At 36.8% G+C, this 22,028-nt stretch overlaps 1 protein-coding gene and 1 long non-coding RNA gene across 5 annotated transcripts in view; one reads left to right on the forward strand and one right to left on the reverse strand.

Annotated features, from left to right (window-relative positions):
• Positions 1–22,028, forward strand: part of PEX5L (peroxisomal biogenesis factor 5 like) — a 266,793-nt gene that overhangs the window by 32,616 nt on the left and 212,149 nt on the right. The gene's annotated exons all lie outside the window — the stretch shown is intronic.
• LOC122444899 overlaps positions 1–22,028 on the reverse strand; it is a 47,982-nt gene that overhangs the window by 8,877 nt on the left and 17,077 nt on the right. The window contains exons 2-3 of one of the 2 annotated variants that reach the window (XR_006270382.1): positions 21,101–21,209; positions 5,749–6,030 (exon numbers count right to left, since the gene is read on the reverse strand). This is a non-coding gene — a long non-coding RNA (uncharacterized LOC122444899). Of the gene's footprint in view, positions 1–5,748; positions 6,031–21,100; positions 21,210–22,028 lie in introns of those variants that run through there. The other variant, XR_006270381.1, reaches the window with a different exon arrangement.

Consider the following 22,028-nt stretch of genomic DNA (forward strand, 5'->3'; position numbering starts at 1 on the left):
ACATGCATGCATAGACACAGAGACTTATACTCAAACATGTTGCATTTAATACTTGAACATGACTTGAATACGACTAAATATATCATGGACAATACACAGTTGTGCATTTTCTTTGTTAACAACCAAGCATTTATAGTTTCATATTTGTATAAAGTCATTCTTACATGTTAAATTATATAAAAATAAATACAAATTTACTCAGGGGAACAAGCTGATCATTCTTCCTAAAATTAAAACAATCTGGAAAAAAGTACTGCTGTGAAAAATAGTGAAAGCTCATTTGAGAACCATTCGCAATTTCTGTCTGAAGATTGCTGAATAATTATAAAAGAAATTCTCTTAGTAACATAATTGTGAGTGAAAGTCTATTGTTTTTAGATCCATGGAATAAATACTTGATTTTTAATTGTGATTCAGAGAGATATATTTTAAAATTAACTCTGCATTCAAAAAATAGCTTGATCATATAAAGTCAGGAAATCTTTACTAAAAAACATTTTAAAAGGACTGCCGTAGCTAATTTAATATATTTTTCCCTTGTATGCTACATATTCCATATGCTGGAATTTACCATTCTTTTGAATAATATGTGTTCCATAAAATGAAGATCATTAATTTTTTTATTTACTCCATGTTAAACACTTTTGTCTTTATTTTATGTCCTCACCTCATCAAGTATGTTAAACATAAACATAACTCAATCTTTTTTTGTACTACCTGAACCAGGGTCAACATTTTAAACATCAATTCTTCTTGCTGAGTACTATAATCATATAATTCTTCTAAAGAAGATATTAGGCTTAAATTGCACTGCCTCCAAAAGAAAATCTACCAGTTTGGGGTTGTTGCTTTCCTATTACTTATTTATGCCTATATAATAAAGTCTCTATTAATAGTTCATTGTGATAGAGATGATGAGACAGGGAAATTATTTGCCTCTTTCTCATAAAAAGATTGTACATTGCTTTATGCTAGTGTTCCAGTAACTGTAAATGGATCGTGATTGATAGACATTAGCATTAAAGTACAAATAAGACAAAGTATCTGTCAATTATCATAACATTTACAAATATATTGAGAATCCTTTTGTTCCTGCTCATCTCAGAGTAGTTTTTAAGTCTAATTACAGATTGTATCACTACTGTGTGAGGGACTATGTACCAAACCTGGGGCAAATGGGATTACCATGAAGGTGATGGATATAAAGCCATTTAAGGATTAAGTTATTTTAGGCTCCATGATTCTCTTCCACTAAGCAAATTGCCATGAGATGATGGGAGGAGAAAATAAAATTAAGGGGGAAAGATTGTTTTCTTTCTATGAGGGTTCCAGCTGCCAAGTAAGATATTGAATTTTATGGTTTCTTTTCAAACAGGCAGTGCAAATAAGCTATGCTCATCATCGTTCTTGTCTTCCAAAATTCAGTGCCTGGTTGCTTTTTGCCTTTGAGAAACTCTTACTCTTTTCAGTCTTCTGGAATTTAAACAACAGCCCTTCAAATGTGATCTGTTGTCATTTATTTGGAAAGGGTAAAAAGAGAAGGGAGAGGAAGAAAGGGATGAAAGAGTGAGTGAGGGATCACTCAAAAATTGAAACTTACAGTTCAGTCATGAAAAGTAAAAGACTGCATTAGCAAACTGCAACTTATTTGCATTCAAAATCAAGTATTCTACTTTGTTTAAAATCACTTAAGCAAATTATCACAAAGGCCTACTAAACAATGCTCTTTTTAACTCTCTATAATAGTAAAAGATGGGGGAAAAAAAGAAGATCACATTATCAAAATGCTTGGCAACTTCTGAATCTTAGTAACCGTAAGTCACATGCATTTCCCAGTCATCTTTTCAGGATAGGATGCTACCATTTTCTTACAATATATCTTACATTGCCCTTTTTTGGTAATTAGTATAATTTGACATATTTTAAGATAATGAAGCCATCTGCTCTGAAGAGCTAAATCACCATTAATGTTTAAAAATTTTCCTCTCCGCAACAGAAAGATATGATGAAACTTCTAATCCAACTTTGCTTTTGAAGTTTCATCTTCCAGAGAGTTTTTAGAAGCATGATGATCTAGATTTCAATGCACACTGTCACTGACAGAACCCTGTTTGAGGTGGAGATCACCAGAGAAGTTTTTAGTTTCATCTAGTTCGCAGAGCACTGACTGGATGGAAGGGGAGATGTGGATGGATGCAGTCTTACTGTGTGCGGTCCTGTGTGAGGTGCGTCACTTTTACATTTTATTTAAATGGCTTATCTTGCTCAAGTACACATAAGCTAATCAGTGGAAGAGCCTGTGTTGAAGACAGGTGTCCTACAGACCAGCTGCTAGACTATAGTGTCCTATTGTCCACTTGTGTGTGCGTGCACTAAGTCACTTCAGTTGTGTCCAGCTCTTTGCGACCCTGTGGACTGTTGCCTGCCAGACTCCACTGTCCATGGTAGTCTCCAGGCAAGAATACGGGAGTGGATTGCCATACCCTCCTCCAGGGGATCTTTCTGACCTTTGTCTCTTAAGTCTCCTGCATTGGCAGGCACTATTGTCCGCTACTCCTTGCCAATTTTCTGTTATTATTTAACCCAGGTCATAAGGAAGATTTAAAAGGAGTCATGTTAAAGAAGCTTTTTTTAAATACTTCAGTGAATTATACAAAATTAATAATAGTGTCACAAAATATACACAGAAAAGGACAATGGGATATGGCAAAGGTGAAAAATAAGATATTATTGAAGTTAAGTGAAACGGCATTTTTATATAAATGAAAGTATAAGATTGCATACAGATGAAAAAGTGTAAAGATGAGAAAGAAGTTAGCTGAAGAATATCAACATCAGACATAATTTCATTTGCCTTAAATGTAAATGAACTAGGAGAAAATATTTAGTTGCTGAGTCATTTGGTAAACCACACCTGTGATTCAGTCTTGCCCCATCAGAGTAATTGTTATGTATTTTCAGTGGATAATTAATAGAGTCAACACAATTTTCTCAGCATCAGTACCACTAACATTCTACGCCCAGTAATTCTGTGCTGTGTGAGCGTCCCTGTGCATTGTAGGATGTTGAGCAGCATCCCTCCCATCCACCCACTAGATGCCGGTAGAACCCTCCCAGTTCTGACAGTCAGAACTCTCTCTCAACGTTGCTGAATGTCCCCTGGGGACAAAAGTCACCCTCTGTGGAGAACCACTGGAATAAACAAGCATTTATCTAGCACCTGTGGTAGGCCTGGCATGTGGACATAAACTAAACAAAGACCTTGATCTCATAGAAATTATATTCTAGTGTGAGAGTGATGGGAAAAAAAGACCAAATTATATAATGGAGTGACAAGTGCTGAAAAGAAACATTAAGGCAGGATAAGAGCATAAAGAATAATTTGGATGATATTTAGATTAGCCCTCTCCAAGGAGGTGCCTTGAGCAAAGACCTAAAGTGAGATGTGACTATCTGGAGGAGCAGTGTTTTAGATGGATGGAATAGCAAGTGGGAGGGCCCTGAGGCAGGACCAGTTTGGAATGTCTGACTAGCAAAGGGCCATTTGTTGCTAGAACTGAGTGAGCAGGTGGAAAAAAGTAAAGAGTAAAGTCACCAAGGCAAGCAAAGGCCAGATCAGGCAGAGACTTCTAGATTAGCTCTGCTCAACTAAATTTGCTGCCATGATGAAAATGCCCATGTATTATACTGCCTAAAACAGTAGCCACAGTGCCCAAAACACTGACCACATGTGGCATATTGAGCACATATGGCTTCTGTAACTGAGAAACTGAATTTTAGTTTAACTTTTATTGTTCAGTACAGTAGTTCATCACAGATATATGTAATGAACTACTGTATTGAACAATGCAAGTCTAAACCATAAGGACTTTGGATTTTTATTCTAAATACGATTAAAAAAAAAACTATCAGAAGAGTTTGAGCAAAGATGTGATCTCCTTAGCTTTAAAAGAGCAGTAAAGATCATAAAATTCAATTTATTTTCCCACATTTTCAGAGATAAGATCTAAGTGTAGTGAGAATTTCATCTAAATAATTCATGATGGATTCCTACAATCCCCTACTCACCCGGTTCTTTTAACTGGCTTTCCTCTCTTCCTGTTTTTTAAAATATTGTCTGCTTCTTTGATTGCTTAATTTTGTGAAACTATTTAAAATCTTTTTTTGAGTAAAGATAAACATAAGTAACTAAATGATAAACAAATGGTAAAAGGTAGGCATAATATCCAAAACTGTGAAAAAGTATTAAGTAGTCAGTTTGGCTTTATGAGGGCATATAATAAGAAGAACCCAAAATCAAAAACTCCAACAAAAGTTATGGAATGTGATCTGTATGCAGCCACCCACATCTACACATTGTAGTTGTTCCTTATTTTTTAGTAAGTAAATCCATAAAGAAATACTATCTGCAGGCTATCTCAATACTTATGACCAAGATGTAGAAGAGAAAGAATAATATGCAAAGATTAAGTTCTGATGAATGGGAAAAGTAAACTGAAAACTGGAAATTTCCTTAACCAATTGGAAATAGCAATGAGTAAAATTATCACTTACCCATCAACACTGTTTATACACAATGCAATGAAGTCAATCTTTGGCAATTATATGATTAATCTGAAGTAAGCAAACAGATTAATCAAAACATTCCATTCTAAAAATCAGCTGTTGAACTGAATGAAAAAGCCAGAGAATGGCCCCAAAAGAGTCTAGCTATTGGTAAATGTGATTTGAGGGTTAATTTCCACTTTCTGTAATTTTCCCAGTGGTCCTTGCACCATCTTCGTCTAACTTTGATACTTAAAAAAAAAAATTAGTATGTTTATCTCCACAGGTTTAGGACATGCTTTTGACCTTGTATGTTTTTTCACTACTTCAGGGATTCAGTTTACGTACACTGGTAACAAAAATAATTAATAAATAAGGAAGTGGTGAGGAGAATATAAGACCTTGATATGAATGGAAATGAGGTTGCTGAAGTAATTAATTAAAAATGTCATTGACTGCCATTAAGGGGAAGATTAGCAATTAAAGCAGAGAGGTTTTGTTAATTACTCAAGGTTGAAACACAGAACACCCTGAGAGCAATGAATTCATCAATGAGCATCATTTCAAGGGAAAGCTGGGTGATCTTTTGTCACTTGATTGAAGCTGTGTTGAAAAAAGGTTGAATTAATAACAATAGCAAGAGTCTTCTTAAAGATAAACATGGTAAGATGGATGCCCTTATGCCTAGATATTTCATGTCTAATAATGACATATCACATTTGTAAGAATTTCAGTTTTGAACAGATGAGAAAGGAAAACATGCTTGTGCTAGGAGTAAATTAGAACTCACCAATTCATTTCACTTGTCTTGAGATTCAAAATTCATTTGTCTTAAGACTTTTTAATTTGTTTGATTTGTTTTGACTCAAAAATAACAGTGATTTTCAATTTTATCTTTCTGTTCTGAGAAATAGCAATTTAATACGGAGTAATTCATTATAATTTCACCATTCTCAATGCCTATTTTTAACACATTATTTCTCTTCCAATCAGAAAGATTACACTCTCCTTCTATATATACTATGGGTAAAGTTACTGTTTTATGCTAAGACATTAGCACAATAAGTAAAAAATGTTCATGAACTAAAATTTTATTTTAAAAACATTTATTTAAGTCTTTGGCAGATTTCTTAAAATTGATTTATATCTTACATTTACAAAAATATCAAGCAAAATTTTAACTAGTCTGATTTATCTGAAATACCTATGTTTTAGGCAATTCTTGTCTGTATTTTGCATTTATTTTATTCAAATCCTTACAGAGTTATTCAGATCAAACAGTTGATGAAGTCAACAAGATAATCTGCTTTGTCAAAGTTGATGATATTTATGCTTGAATGCATGAGAATCCACCTGCAGTGCTTTTGAAAGGACAGCTCCCAGAGCCCCATTCAGTGATTTGATTTCAGTATCTTGGGAGGAGCCCAGGGATGCTATTTTTATAATAACAAAAATTCAGGTAGTTTTGATGCAGCAAGATAATCTCTGCAAAAAAATAAATAAATAAAACAGCAGGTTAAAATAGCTCAGAACCAGGTTTCCATTTCATTTTGTTTGGTATGTATTTGGGTCCTAGTGTAGAACTGATATCTTCATTCATATTAATATACCCAGTATTTCTGGACATTATTTTAATATTTTGTGAAGTATATGTGGTTTCCTTTAACTTAACTAAGAACCTTTATATGCAATTTGTCTTCATGTCTATTTCCAAATTTCACCAAATAGTAAATACAGTATTTTAATCAATAACTAAAAATGAATTTGGCTTGTCTATCATGAATATAAACCTATGAAAATATCTGAAATGCTTTTACTAAATTTGACCATTTATACACCTAGCAACAGAAGTCTCTAAACAGAGGTCTCTATAGTCTAAGACTGGTTAGGTTCTCAGGATTTATTTTCCAGACAAGGTATTTTTAAGCAGTTCAAGAGCAAAAAATAAACTTATAGGATGACCTTTCTAAACTGTTATTATTCAGATAATACTACTTCCAAATTGGAAAGGCACTTCCAAATAGCACTCTCTCTTTATAGCTGAAATTGTCAGATCTCTTGTAGAAGAGAAAATATAAGATTCTCTGTATAAATAGTCAAGGGAGACATAACGGGGATAAAATCAGTGGTCAGTAGCACATGCTGGAGCATTATCTCACATGCCTCCTTTTTATATTCACATCATTACTGTGTAAATTCACTTTATGTCAGAACAGATTTCTACTAGATTTTAAGAAATTTAATTACTTTTTTAATATTATCATTTTAGTAACCAAAAGGAGCCAAAAGTAGTCTATCAGGGAACATAGGTAAGATGTAGTTGTTATGTATTTGCCTTTTGTCCTTCCTGGAAATTTTTTAAGTTAAACTTATGACATTTTCACATAAAATGTATAAAATATCTTCCAAACAGCTGCACTGTATAATTGAACTTGAATAAAAGATCCAATGCCTCTAGAGCTTTTAGATATGAAAATGTTTATTTTTATTAAATCTTTATAAAAACAAAGGCCTGTATATATGATTTTTTGGTTTACATAGGTTTGGGCACTCTATTTGAAAGATTAAAATATCAATAATATAAATTTGATCAAATAATTATAGTATTTCGGCTCTCCACAGTTTGGTTTTAAAACATATGGCAGATTAGAGTAGGTTTTTTGTTTTGTTTTTAGTGCAAACTCTGAGGCCATAGAAATTAGACAGTCTCTTAAAACCTAATATGCTCCTCATTCAGTAGCACATAAGCATGGGGCATAATACAGATTGTTCTAATAAAGGATTAAGACACAGATGTTTTCTGTGTTTCACATGATAGAATAGAGTACACTAAGCTCCCTTTGGAGACCAAGTTTTCTGAATCAACTTGTTTATGGAGCTACTAAGACTTCTGGCTTTATTTAGAAAAGTCTCAATAGGGTATTTGAGGCCAAGCTCTAAATCCTCACCTGAATTGTGTCAGTTTACATCTCCACTAATAACCCAGAAAGGATTAGATTTATATCGCTCTTTTCTCTGTTTGAAAATAGAAACTCTTTGGTCTCATCTATCATACTTTCCTAGCCTGTGAAATGAATGATTTGTCTAAAGGTAATATCCCCTCAAGATCTAATATGCTATGAAAATATAAGATAATTTAGATCTTTATGGGACATTCTGCATTGTGATTGCAATTATTTCCTGATTTAGCAGTTGTTAACAGTACTTATAAGATTGTTCTGAAAGAGAATGTATTATGTTTGCCATTATCTCAGTCCTTTCTTGTAAAATGCTATGCATTAGGTGGTCTGTCTACAATTCTAGGGCAGCTGAATGTTCTTCTAGTTGCACTCAAAACTGAAGTAAATACATTTCTTTTTTTTTTAATTTTTTAGCACCAAAAACATTTTGTCTTGGGGTATAACTGATTAACAATGTTATGGTAGTTTCAAGTGAACAGCAAAGGGGTTCAGCCATGAATATATATGTATTCATTCTCCGCTAAACCCATGTCCCATCCAGGCTGGCACACCCACACTGGGCAGAGTTCCCTGTGCTATACAATAGGTCTTTGTTGGTTATCCATTTTAAATATAGCAGTGTGTACATGACCTTCCCCAAATCCCTAGGTGTCTCTTCCCCCTGGCAACTATAAGTTCATTTTCTAAGTCTGTGAACCTCTGAAGTAAATACATTTCTTGATAGGAAAATTAATAACATGCACCCTCAAAAGGGTTACACTGATAGGAAAATGCAGGTTTGGAAAAATACTTGCCACACAGCTGACAAAGGGTCAATAGCCATACTATGCCAAAAGTTCTCACAAATTGCCAATAAATTGACCAGCCACCCAATATAAAACTGGGGAAAGGATACAAGAGGTACTTTCTAGGGGAAAAACTCCAAATGGTCAACAAATATGAAAAGATGTTCAAATTAACTTATAGGGAAATGAAAGGAAAGACATCACTTTATACCCATCAGACCAAGAAAAAATTTAAAGCAGTCAATACCTGTTGCTGCCAAGGATAGAGGAAATGTGTGATTATATAATTATAAGTTGCAAATTTTTTAAACAATTTTAAAATTAAAAGTATGTATTCTTTTTTATTCTGTAATCCTATTGCTAGAAATCTATCCCATAGAACTATAACAACCAGAACCTAAGGAAATATGCTCAAAGATGCTACTTGCAGCATTATTCAGCACAGAGGGGGAAAAAGGAAATCACCAAGTGAATGCCAATTTTAAAAAATAGTTGAAAAATCATAGTACATCCATACCTAGAACAACATGCAAACCTTAAAAAGAATGAACTAGAGCTATGAAGATTAATTTCGGTGATTGTTCATGAGGCATAATTATGAGAGAGAAAAACAAGATACAGAGAAGTGTCATATGATATTATTTGTAAAATGTAAGACAGTGATAGTCCCAGCTAATCTATATATGTATATGATTAAATGTATCTCTTTACAAATATGTGTATTTGACTATGGCTAAAATAGAGAACATATATATTGAATTGTTAATTATGCATGAATTGGATGTGTGTCTATATCTGGTAGTATGAATATATTGGTAGGTAGGAGGAGTAGGTAAGAAAAAAAAATAGACAAAATAAAGACTAGACTAAATAAGCAACACATATTATCCCATAAAAGCATTTATGTCAAGTTCCATATATGTTTAAAATATTTAACTTAAAATTATTAAAACAGTGTTTTTAAATCAAATCCACAGATCACTGCCTGAGAACACAATGAAAAATAAATGTAGCTAACATGTATTTATCAACCCCCTTCCAAAGGGTATGTGCATAGTTTTGGCTACAAGGACATGGTTTGAAGCCTTATTTATAAGCAATGACAACAACAAAATTAAGTAAAAACTTAAAATGTCCATTACTAGTGATGAACTATGTAACACTGCGTAGCCATTGAAAATGATGTTGTGAGAGTATACATATTTATAAGAAAGAAGCTCATAATATATTAAATCAGGAAAACAAGTTGTAAAATTATATACATATTTTGATCCCCTTGTCATTTTTATGTCTATCAAAAACCCAGTGAGGGAAAAAAACAGGTAAAATAAGAAAAAATTGATCAGCAGGATTTCATTAAAATTAAAAACTGCTCTGCAAAAGACAATGTCAAGAGAATTAGCAAATCCCAGAGGACTGGGAAAAAAAATACAAAAGATACATCTGATAAGACTATCATCCAGAATATGCAAAGAATTCTTAAAACTCAATAATAAGACAATTTGAACTTTTTTAGTAATGGGCCAAAAACCATAAGAGACACCTCACCAAAGAGATATACAAATGGAAAATAAGCATATGAAAAGATGTTCTACATTGTATGTCACCAGGGAAATGCAAATAAAATAATAAGATACCACTACACACCTATTAGAATGGTCAAAGTCTGAAACTCTGAAAACACCAAATGCTGGTGAGAACGTGGAACAGTGAGGAGCTCTCATATAGTGCTGTTGAGAATGCAAAACCATACAGCCACTTTGAAAGATAGTTTGGGGATTTCTTACAAAACTAAACGTGTTCCTACCACATGATCCAGAAACCATACTCCTTGGTATTATTCACCCAAAGGAGTTGAAAGTTTATATTCACACAAAAAACCTTCACATGGATTTTAGAGCAGCTTTCTTCATAATCCCTAAAACCTGAAAGCAACCAAGATGTCCTTCGATAAGTAAATGGATAAATGGTGGTACATCCAGACAGCGGAATGTTATTAAGTGTGAAAAAGGAATGAGCCATCAAACTGTAAAAAGACATGGAGGAACTTTAGATGCATATTACTGAGTGAAAAAAGCCAGTCTTTAAAGGCTACATGTTGTATGATTCCAACAGTATGACATATGGAAAATGCAAGACTATAGAGACTAAATGACCATTTGTTAAGCTTCCATTGCATCTCCTGGTTTACCAACTCCAGATCTGGTATAAAATCACTATTTGATAAACACACAGTGGTTTATTTTTAGTCCAGAAAAACATCTACTTCTGCTTCATTGACTACGCTAAACCCTTTGACTGTGTGGATCACAACAAAGTGTGGAAAATTCTTAAAGAGATAGGAATGCCAGACTACCTTACCAACCTCCTGAGAAATCTGTATGCAGGTCAAGAAGTAACTGTTAGAACTGGACATGGAACAATGGACTAGTTCAAAATTGGGAAAGGAGTATGTCAAGGCTGAATACTGTCACCCTGCTTATTTAACTTATATGCAGAGTGCATCATGTGAAAAGTGGGGCTGAATTGAAGCACAAGCCAAGATCAAGACTGCAGGGAAAAATATCAGTAACCTCAGATATGCATATGACACCACCCTTATGGCAGAAAGCACAGAGGAACTAAAAAGCTTCTTGATGAAAGTGAAAGAGGAGAGTGAAAAAGCTGGCCTAAAATTCAGCATTCAAAAAACAAAGATCATGGCATCCTGTCCCATCACTTCATGGCAAAGAGATGGGGAAACAATAGAAACAATGACTTTATTTTCTTGGGCTCCTAAATCACTGCAGATGGTGACTGCAGCCATGAAATTAAAAGATGCTTGCTCCTTAGAAGAAAAGCTATGACAAACCTAGACAGCATATTAGAAAGCAGAGACATTATTTTGCCAACAAAGGCCCATCTAGTCAAAGCTATGATTTTTCCAGTAGTCACATGTATGGGTGTGAGAATTGGACCATAACAAAGGCCAAAGAATTGATACTTTTGAAGTGTGGTGTCAGAGAAGGCTCTTGAGGGTCCCTTGGACTTCAAGGAGCTCAAACCAGTCAATCTTAAAGGAAATCAGTCTTGAATATTCATTGGAAGGACTGATGCTCAGCTGAAGCTCCAGTACTTTGGCCACCTGATGCAAACAGCCAACTCATTAGAAAAGACCCTGATGCTGGGAAAGATTGAAAGCAGGAGGAGAAGGGGGCGACAGAGGACAAGATGGTTGAATGGCATCACAGACTTGATGGACATGAGTTTAAGCAAGCTCTGGGAGATGGTGAGGGATAGGGAAGCCTGGTGTGCTTCAGTCCATGGGGTCGCAAAGAGTCAGACATGGCTGAGCAACTGCACAACAACCTTTCTTGACCCTCATTTTTTCCCATCTATAATGTTGGGGGAACAGAGGCTAGACTAAATGTTCTTTAGATTCCTTTCAGCTGTGAAAATTAAATAAGTTTGTTTCTACATTTTCCCATTTATACATGGCTTGAATAAAAGTTTAACAGTCTAACAATCAGGACACTTACATAAGGCTGGGCAGAATAGATTACATCAAGTGTCACTTCAGAACATATCTGCTGTGTATAAGTCTACTCTGTCTTCATTTTAATCACTAGACTAATTGTTCTCTGAGGGCACTGTCTGTATGGGATTCACTCATATTCCTCACAAATCCTTGCACACAAATAGGACTCAGGTGACATCATTCATATCTCCTTCTATTTTTTAAGAACAAAAACAAATGTCTAATATACTACTTTCATAAGTAAGCACAGTGGTAATTGAATATCTAGCAGACAGAATAGTCTAGATTTGATTTGTTCTATCAAGCAAATGACTAAAGAAAATATATTTTGTTACATGTTTTGAATTTAAAAAAAAAAAACAGAAATACCATGTATTTTAGAGAGAAGGGAAAGAGAGAGAAAGAGGGAGGATGGCATGATCTTGGGCTTCCTTGGTGACTCAGACGGTAAAGAATCCACCTGCAATGCAGGAGACCTCGGTTTAATCCCTGGATTGAGAAGATCCCCTGGAGAATGTTATTGCCACTCACTCCAGTATTCTTGCCTGGAGAATTCCATGGACAGAGGACCCTGGCAGGTTACAGTCCGTGGGGTCACAAAGAGTCAGCATGACTGAGCAATTTACACACACACACACACACACACAGCATGAACTTAGAAATGATTTAGGCAGCAGAAGAGCTGTGCCCGTTTACACACAGAAAGAACTGAAGGAGAGTAAGAGATGGAAGGTACAGGAGAAAGAATAATTGGTGAAACAATGTAGCAAAATTTATGTGAGGGAAATGAGATCTGAACCAGAGTGAAGAGCTTCATCCTATCAGGAAATGTTTTCTCCTAAAAAATAGGCAAGAAGAAAGAACCACAAGACACAGACCTAGAGATGAGTGAAGGGAAAGAAAGGATTTTGAGGCCTTAAACCTCTTAGAAAACAGCTCTGGTTGGGCCCCAGGCATAGGGGTCAGCCTTTGTGGCAGGGATGATAAGAAACTGCCAGCTGCTTTGAGGACCCAGCTATTACACAGCAGCATGTGTCTGCAGTGAATGCAGTTATCTTGGCCTTGCGAATTTGCTCCAACATTCTGATCTTCTCACATGATTGGCTTTACCCTACCCAGGCCTGCAGTGTTCGTTACACTTAACCATACCCTACAGGGAACCCTCCAACTGCTCTGCCCCAGAATTAGAAGTTTGTATCAAAAAGGATTTCAGTGCATCCGTTTGCACTTTATTGGATCGCGGTTACACAGGGAGCAGCTGAGTCTAAGGACTCGTGCTACCAGGGGCCACGTTCTCCTTTTTCCCAGTGTTTCACTTCCCTGCTGCAGACATTAATGAATCTGCCTTCTGTAATTCAGCCAATTCTTTAATACAATAGACTCTTGGATTTCATGGGGTCTATAGACCGATCTAGATTGCCCTAAATCTAATCATTTCTTACATTAGTCAGAAATGCAATTGTTCTGATTGTAAACCCTGTTTACATGGGGACACTGACTCACTCATGTCATTTTCAACCTTTAACTGCACATTGAGGTTTGTTTCTGCACTTGAGGAGTGTTTCTAAGTGATTACCTTTTAAAAATAATACTGATGCCCAGAGCCATTCCAGACCAACTGTATCAAAATCTCTAAGAGTGTATCCTGGACATTTGTACAGAACAAACCCTGTCTTCCTTGAGAAAGCCACTTAACCTCTCTTTTCCTCAGTTTCCTCATCTGTGTATGAAAGTGACAAACTTCTCATATGGTTGTAGTGAGAACCATAGAACTTCTGTAGGCGAAGTATGTGTAAAATGCTTAGAATATGCCTGTGTTCTTTAGTTGCTAAATCGTGTCTGCCTCTTTTGTGACCCCATGAACTGTAGCCTACCAGGCTCCTCTGTCCATAGGATTTCCCAGGCAGAAATACTGGAGCGCATTGCCATTTCCTTCTCCAGGGGATCTTCCTGATTGCATTGAACCCCAATCTCCTGCATTGCAGGCTGATTCTTTCCTACTGAGCAACCTGGGAAGCCCTAGACTATGCCTGGCCCATCATAAATGTTCAGTGTGTTACTGTTATTACCTCATAGGGTTATCATGAGAACAAAGTAACTGTGTGTTCAATAAGTATTAAACAGATGAGTAAAAGAAATTTGTAAACACTAATGTGCTATTCATATGTAAAATATTTGTAATATTTTATATTATATGAGGTATACAGGTCTGAATATTACAGAAACTTGAAGTTTATTTAAACTTTACACATTGCTATAATTCTAAGCACAACATATGTGATTAATTATAACTTTAAATTGATTTCATTGTATTTTCAAGATCGTGACCACCACAAACAATTCTGTAATGACTATTAAAAAAATCTCTTGATACAATACAATGGGAAATTTGGGGAAATCGTTTTATCTACTGAGATTCTGGAGGACAGGGTACTGGCCTAATTCATTTCTGTGTCTCCTGAGTGTTGTGCTATGATTAGGAACTTGATAAATAGTTGGAAAGAATTACAGGTGAAGAGAAGAAGGGACATGCATCTCTTAGTCACATTTAGGAAGCCAAAGGAAAATGTTATGTATGGGATATGTTCTTCTCTACTTTTTATTTGTTTTGATTTTGAGCAAATAACTTAACCTTTTTGTGTGATTCTTTTGTTTCATCTTTAATATTAATGTTAGCATATGAATTAGTTCAACTGTTCTACTCAATTTAACAAATTTGAATGCTTTTTTTTAAAGTTTAAATAACTTTTAGCAAAATGGTGGAAATAATAACAGAGAACTGGAAGGGTGAGCTGATTTAGATTAATTCAGTTGGCTTCATGGGTACAGCAGCCTGATTTAAGCTGGGATGAGAGAAATGCCAATTCCTATCTATTAGTTAACTTTTAATGTACATGGAGTGATTGCTCTGATCAGAAACTGCAGTTGGTCCTGGTTGGGCAAATAAGGCAAGTATAGCCATGGTCCCTGGCTGCCTGTCTTGGATAGAGCCAGGCAACTTAGTTCTATTCCATGGCCTCTGATGCATAAGGATAAGAGGCTTATGGAAGCTTCTTGATGGGAGAGACTGACTGTGGGGGAAACCGGGTCTTGTTCTGATGGGCGAGGCCATGCTCAGTAAATCTTTAATCCAATTTTCCTTTGATGTGCAGAGCTGTGTTCCCTCCCTGTTGTTTGACCTGATGCCAAACTATGGTGGCGGTAATGAGACAATGGAGACCTCCTTCATAAGGTCCCATGCAGGCACTGCCACAATCAGTGCCCCTGACCCTCCAACAGGGCACCACAACCCACACCTCCACCAGAGACTCCTGGACACTCACAGGCAAGTCTGAGTCAGTCTCTTGTGGAGTCACTGCTCCTTTCTCCCGGGTCCTGGTGCACACAAGGTTTTGTTTGTGCCCTCCAAGAGCCTCTTATCCTTATCCATCAGAGGGCAGACAGAATGAAAACCACAATCACAGAAGACTAATCAAACTGATCACATGGACCACAGCCTTGTCTAACTCAATGAAACTGTGAGCCATGCTGTGTAGGGCCACCCAAGACAGACGGGTCATGGTGGAGAGTTCTGACAAAACATGGTCCGCAAGAGAAGGGAATGGCAAACCGCTTGAGTATTCTTGCCTTGAGAACCCCATGAACAGTATGATAAGGCAAAAAGATATGACACTGAAAGATGAACTCCCCAGGTTGGTAGGTGCCGAATATGCTACTAGAAAAGAGTGGAGAAATAATTCCAGAAAGAATGAAGAGATGGAGCCAAAGGGAAAACAACACTGAGTTGTGGATGTGACTGGTGATGGAAGTAAAGTCCGATGCTGTAAAGAGCAATATTGCATAGGAACCTGGAATGTTAAGTTCGTGAATCAAGGTAAATTGGAAGTGGTCAGACAGGAGATGACAAGAGTGGACATTGACATCTTAGGAATCAGTCAACTAAAATGGACTGGAATGGGTGAATTTAACTCAGATGACCATTATATCTACTAGTGTGGGCAGGAGTCCCTTAGAAGAAATGGAGTAGCCATCATAGTCAACAAAAGAATCCAAACTGCAGTACTTGGATGCAATCTCAAAAACGACAGAATGATCTCTGTTCGTTTCCAAGGCAAATCATTCAGTATCACAGTAATCCAAGTCTGTGCCCCAACCAGTAGTGCTGAAGAAGCTAAAGTTGAACGATTCTATGAATACCTAAAGACCTTCAAGAGCTAACACCCAAAAAAGATGTCCTTTACCTTAAGGGGACTGGAATGCAAAAGTAGGAAGTCAAGAAATGCCTGAAGCAACAGGCAAATTTGGCCTTGGAATACAGAGTGAAGCAGGGCAAAGGCTATTAGAGTTTTTCCAAGAGAACGCACTGGTCATAGCAAACACCCTCTTCAAACAACACAAGGAAAGAGTCTATACATGAACATCACCAGATGGTCAATATCAAAATCATATTGATTATATTCTTTGCAGCAAAACATGGAGAAGCTCTATACAGTCAGCAAAAACAAGACCAGGAGCTGACTGTGGCTTAGATCATGAACTTCTTATTGCCAAATTCAGACTTAATTTTAAAGAGAGTAGGGAAAACAATAGGCCATTCAGGTATGACCTAAATCAGATCCCTTACGATTATACAGTGGAAGTGAAAATAGATTCAAGGGATTGGCTCTGATAGAGTGCCTGAAGAACTATGGGCAGAGGTTCATGACATTGTACAGGAGTCAGTGATCAAACCATCCCCAAAAAAAGAAATGCAAAAAGGCAAAATGGTTGTCTGAGGAGGCCTTACAAATAGCTGTGAAAAGAAGGGAAGCAAAAGGCAAAGGTGAAAAGGAAAGATATACCCATTTGAATGCAGAGTTCCAAAGAATAACCAGGAGAGATAAGAAAGCCTTTCTCAGTGATCAATGCAAAGAAACAGAGGAAAACAAAAAAAATAGGAAAGACTAGAGAGCTCCTAAAGAAAATGAGAGATACCAAGGGAACATTTCATGCAAAGATGGGCTCAATAAAGGACAGAAATGGTATGGACGTAACAGAAGCAGAAAATATTAAGAAGAGGTGGCAACCATACACAGAAGAGCTATACAAAAAGGATCTTCATGACCCAGATAACCACAATGGTGTGATCACTCACCTAGAGCCAGACATCCTGGAATGCAAAGTCAAGTGGGCCTTAGGAAGCATCACTACGAACAAAGCTAGTGGAGGTGATGGAATTCCAGTTGAGTTATTTCAAATCCTAAAAGATGATGCTGTGAAAGTGCTGCACTCAGTATGCCAGCCAATTTGGAAAACTAGCAGTGGCCACAGAACTGGAAAAGGTCAGTTTTCATTCCAATCCCAAGGAATAGCAGTGCCAAAGAACGTTCAAACTGCAGCACAATTGCACTCATCTCACACAGTAGCAAAGTAATGCTCAAAATTCTCCAAGCCAGGCTTCAACAGTATGTGAACCATAAACTCCCAGATGTTTAAGCTAGATTTACAAAAGGCAGAGGAACCAGATATCAAATTGTCAACATCCGTTGGATCATTGAAAAAGCAAGAGAATTCCAGAAAAACATCTACTTCTGCTTTATTGACTACACCAAAGCCTTTGACTGTGTGGATCACAACAAACTGTGGAAAATTCTTCAAGAGATGGGAATACCAGACCACCTTACCTGCCTCCTGAGAAACGTGTATGCAGGTCAAGAAGCAACAGTTAGAACTGGACATGAAACAACAGACTGGTTCCAAACTGAGAAAGAAGTACATCAGGGCTGTATATTGTCACCCCTGCTTATTTAACTTATATGCAGAGTACATCATGCTAAATGCCAAGTTGGATGAAGCACAAGCTGGAATCAAGATTGCCAGGAGAAATATCAATAACCTCAGATATGCAGATGACACCACCCTTATGGCAGAAAGCAAAGAAGAACTAAAGAGCCTCTTGATGAAAGAGGAAGAGGAGAGTGAAAAAGTTGGCTTAAAACTCAGCATTCAGAAAACTAAGATCATGGCATCTGGTTCCATCACTTCATGGCAAATAGATGGGAAAACAATGGAAATAGTGAGAGACTTTATTTTGGGGGGCTCCAAAATCACTGCAGATGGTGACTGCAGCCATGAAATTGAAAGACGCTTACTCCTTGGAAGAAAAGCTATAACCAACATAGACAGCATACTAAAAAGCAGAGACATTACTATTCCAACAAATTCTGTCTAATCAAAACAATGGTTTTTCCAGTAGTCATGTATGGACATGAGAGTTGGACTATAAAAAAAGCTGAGCACCAAAGAATCGATGCTTTTGAACTATAGTGTTGGAGAAGACTCTTGAGAGCCCCTTGGACTGCAAGGAGATCAAACCAGTCCATCCTAAAGGAGATCTGTCCTGAATATCTATTGGAAGGACTGATGCTGAAGCTGAAGCTCCAATACTTTGACCACTTGATTCGAAGACCTGACTCATTGAGAAAGACCCTGATGCTGGGAAAGATTGAAGGCGGGAGGAGAAGGGGGTGACAGAGGATGAGATGGTTTGATGGCATCACCGACTCGGTGGACATGAGTTTGAGCAAGCTCCAGGAGTTGGTGATGGACAGGCAAGCCTGGCATGCTGCAGTCCATTGGGTCCCAAAGAATCAGACATGACTGAGGGACTGAACTGACTGACTGATTCCATGCCCTCAGTCTTACCCTACCACGGGTTTCCTCGAATGCCTGAACAAAAAAATGCTAGTGAATTCAGTCAATTCCCAAATCAGTGACAAAAAAAGCATTCCTATTCCAACCTCTGTTCTTTGGGGTGTAATATGTAAACTTGTTGTTTAGTTTTATGTTGAAATGGCATTTATTGCTTTTTCATTGAAAAATCTTCCAAACTAACACAAAGAATATACATCCAAATTTATTTCTATATAAACACTAACTTTCCAAACCCTAGCAGTTCTATTCAGTTTACTGATGTCTATTTTCAAGTTTATTACCTGTGATTTGGCTCCTAGCCTCATTAGTGTTGCCAGTTTTCACTCCTTTCAATGAATTGTATCCCTTGTTGCCTGATTAGTTTTCCTGAACAGGTGGTTATGCATACATTGAACACCAGCATATTCCTTCTTGAGAAACATATTTTTCCATCCAATTTCAACAACTTCTACTTGCCACATCAGAATGGAGACTTAAGTTTGTTGTAGCCTTTTCTTATATTAAGAAATATTGAGTTTGACAGATACGAATGAAGTGTACATAGCAGCTTGTGGAAGACCCTAATTCCTCCTCAGCATTTGAATTAATGTTACATTCTGTTGGGCTCAGCTTCTTTCCTTAATTAACAATGGTCCTCTTTCCTAACCACTATAAAATTACTAATTAACTATCTTCCTAATAGTTTCAAATAAATCATAGAATCAACAACATTAAACATCATCTAGTATAAACCCTTATTTTGAAAATGGAAAAGCTGAGCTCAAAAGAGTTGAGATAGCCAACCATCTCACAAAAAAGTGATAAAAAGAAGGCTAGGACTCAGATGTTGAAACACACCAAAGTCCTTCTCTACCTACTTTCCAAATCCACCATCTGTAGTCATATTTTTTCCCCTGTATCCTTAATACTTTGCATCATCCCTGAAACATACTGTAAAAAAATCCAGTTTTTGTTAAAAGTAGATTTAACAAAGAGGTGAACTTCAAAAGGATCAGCAGTGAAGGCTCACTGCTGGGGTTCTGCTCCAGTTACTTGACAGCAGCACCTGAGTTCTCTGGCTTTTTGCAAAGAGGAGGTTTGGTCAGCCCAGAACTCTTACTGTTGCTTGGTTTTAGTTTCACAGGAAAGTGAACCGTCAAGGGAATGTTCTGATGTATCCATGAACTGCAAGCCATTCAGGGTCTTCTTAAAATAAAGCTCTGCTGGGTTTTCTCAGTACAGCCTTCTAAAAGTTGACACAGCAAGAATTGTTTCTCACCCGGTTCTATTTTTAAATCCCAGTCCCAAAAAAATTTTTTAACTTCAAGATTGAGGTTCTGAACCACCTTTGGTGAGTTTTGGCATCTTGCTAGAAAGACTACTTAGTGGCTACACACCGTTAACTCAAAAAAGGAAGAAAGGGAGAAAAAGGAAGGGAAGAAGAGGAGGGAGAGAGGAGGAAAAGGAAGAGAAGAAAGAAGGAAGGGAGGGAAAGAAGGAAAGATATCAGCTAATAATAGCACTTATATATTTGAGTATTATATGCATCAAGCACTGTTGTAAGCACTTTACATGAATTGTTAAATTTTTTCCCACAACAACTCAAAGAGATAGGTTCTATTATTCTCCGATGAGAAAATTTAGGCATAGAGGAATTAAATAACTTGCTCAAAGCCATGTTTGTCTGCAGTACAGCTGGCTTTAAACCAAGCAGTCTGACCTCAGAGGCTGACCTTTTACCTCTCTACTATATAGCTTTAAGCTGGATGTTTTTCTGAAGAAGCACTAAAGGGCTGTTGACTCTTCTTGATTTTTTTTTTCCTTTTCTACTTAACCTCACATGCATCTTTGCATTATGTCATCCCAACTTTCAATCAAACGGAAATATGCTGGAGGCAAGGGGCTGAGCTGAAAAGAATCCAACCTTTTGGATTGGCCAGAAAAATCTTAGGTTCTAATTCTGCTCTGCTGCTTACTTAGTGGTTGTGTGACCTTGGACATGACCATGAAGAAAAATCATAAAATTTTAGGACATTCCATTTCCTCATTTGAAAACTAAGAAAAATACAAACTCATGGTATAATACTGAGAGAATTAAATGAGATAACATATGTAAAGTCTTCATTCTTGTGCATAGCGAACCATCCTCCCCAAGGTAAATTTACTATAACAAATTAAAAATGTTAGCCGGTCATTCTCATTATTGTTTATTTATCTATACAGGAAAGAATGTATATATGAGATTGTTCCTATGAGTGATAGCTGTTATTATCATTATTATCTTACCAGGTATAAATATGTGTATGTCCATGTTGGGATCAATGTGCAAAGGCAGCTGAATTAATACCATTAACAATCCTCCACTAATGAACTACTTCCTCCAGAAACTCTTACCTCCCTTAACTGCCAGGATTTGGCTCATCTACTTCCACATCCAGACAAATCTAACCAGCACTACCTCTGACCATCATGTAGTTGAAAGGCTCCGTAGGAACCTCTGGGAAGGCTGACTCATCCTGAAAGCACTCTTATCTTGGAGAGAGGTTCCAGGTGTGAAGCCAAGAGACCCAAAACAAGGAAAACAAAAAGAATATAGGGTTTAAAGGGTTAGGAAGCCTTACCTGGACTCTCAAACTTTTTCTGTGGCTCCAGCAGCCTGAGGTGGGGTCAGGGGAGAAGCGCTCAAAGTGGTGATGTCCAGCAGTCACTCAAAGCTGGTTTGGACCAGGCCTGGCAAGCAGAAGCGTGATGTATTGACCCATCTAGTCACCTCTAAATCTGAACACAGAGTTAAGGTGTAGGTCACCAGTATATATAGAATGACCTCTGGCTTCCAGCCTGGAAAAGACTGTGTTTCTGTTGTTGCTGTTCAGGCCTGCATTTATTCTGAAGCTTTTTCATATGTTCATCTATTTCTGTCATATTGACTAAGCCATTTCATATTTGACCTAAGAGCTGGGTAAAACACAAGCTACTCTGGCCTTGTGCAGGGTTACACTGTTATGCTAAGTAGAAAAATAATAATAAACAAGACCTAATGTATACTAAGCACTATTCCACATAATTCAGCATTTGTTATTTCCCACAATCCTTATATATAGGCAGAGGAAATGGGCTGGTAAAATGTCAGGATCCTTGATCAAATTCAAAAGATATGGCAATATCCAGCCCTTATTTCTACTATACAAAGCTGAAATGCCTAGCCTATGCCGATGATAACCAAAAAGACTCTTTTTCAGCCAAAGATGAAAAAAAGCAAAAAACATAAGGTCAGTAGACCTGAATCTGTTTCTGTGTTCTAACACTTTGTAGACAGACAAAAACTTTTTCTCTTAGAATTTATTTCCTCAGCTATTAATATAAATAAGGAGAATAATACCTACCTTCATGAAATTACCTGGATAAAGTATGATATAACCCATGTAGAAGTATTTGTAAACTCTAAAGCAATAATCATTAGATATAGTTCAGATATATAGTAAGCAACATACAGTGCAATTTATCATAAGACTTTTTGGGTTATTTTTGACATGGTCTATTATGGAATTT

Source organism: Cervus canadensis, chromosome 7 (genome assembly GCF_019320065.1).
Source record: "Cervus canadensis isolate Bull #8, Minnesota chromosome 7, ASM1932006v1, whole genome shotgun sequence".
Lineage (NCBI taxonomy): Eukaryota > Metazoa > Chordata > Mammalia > Artiodactyla > Cervidae > Cervus > Cervus canadensis.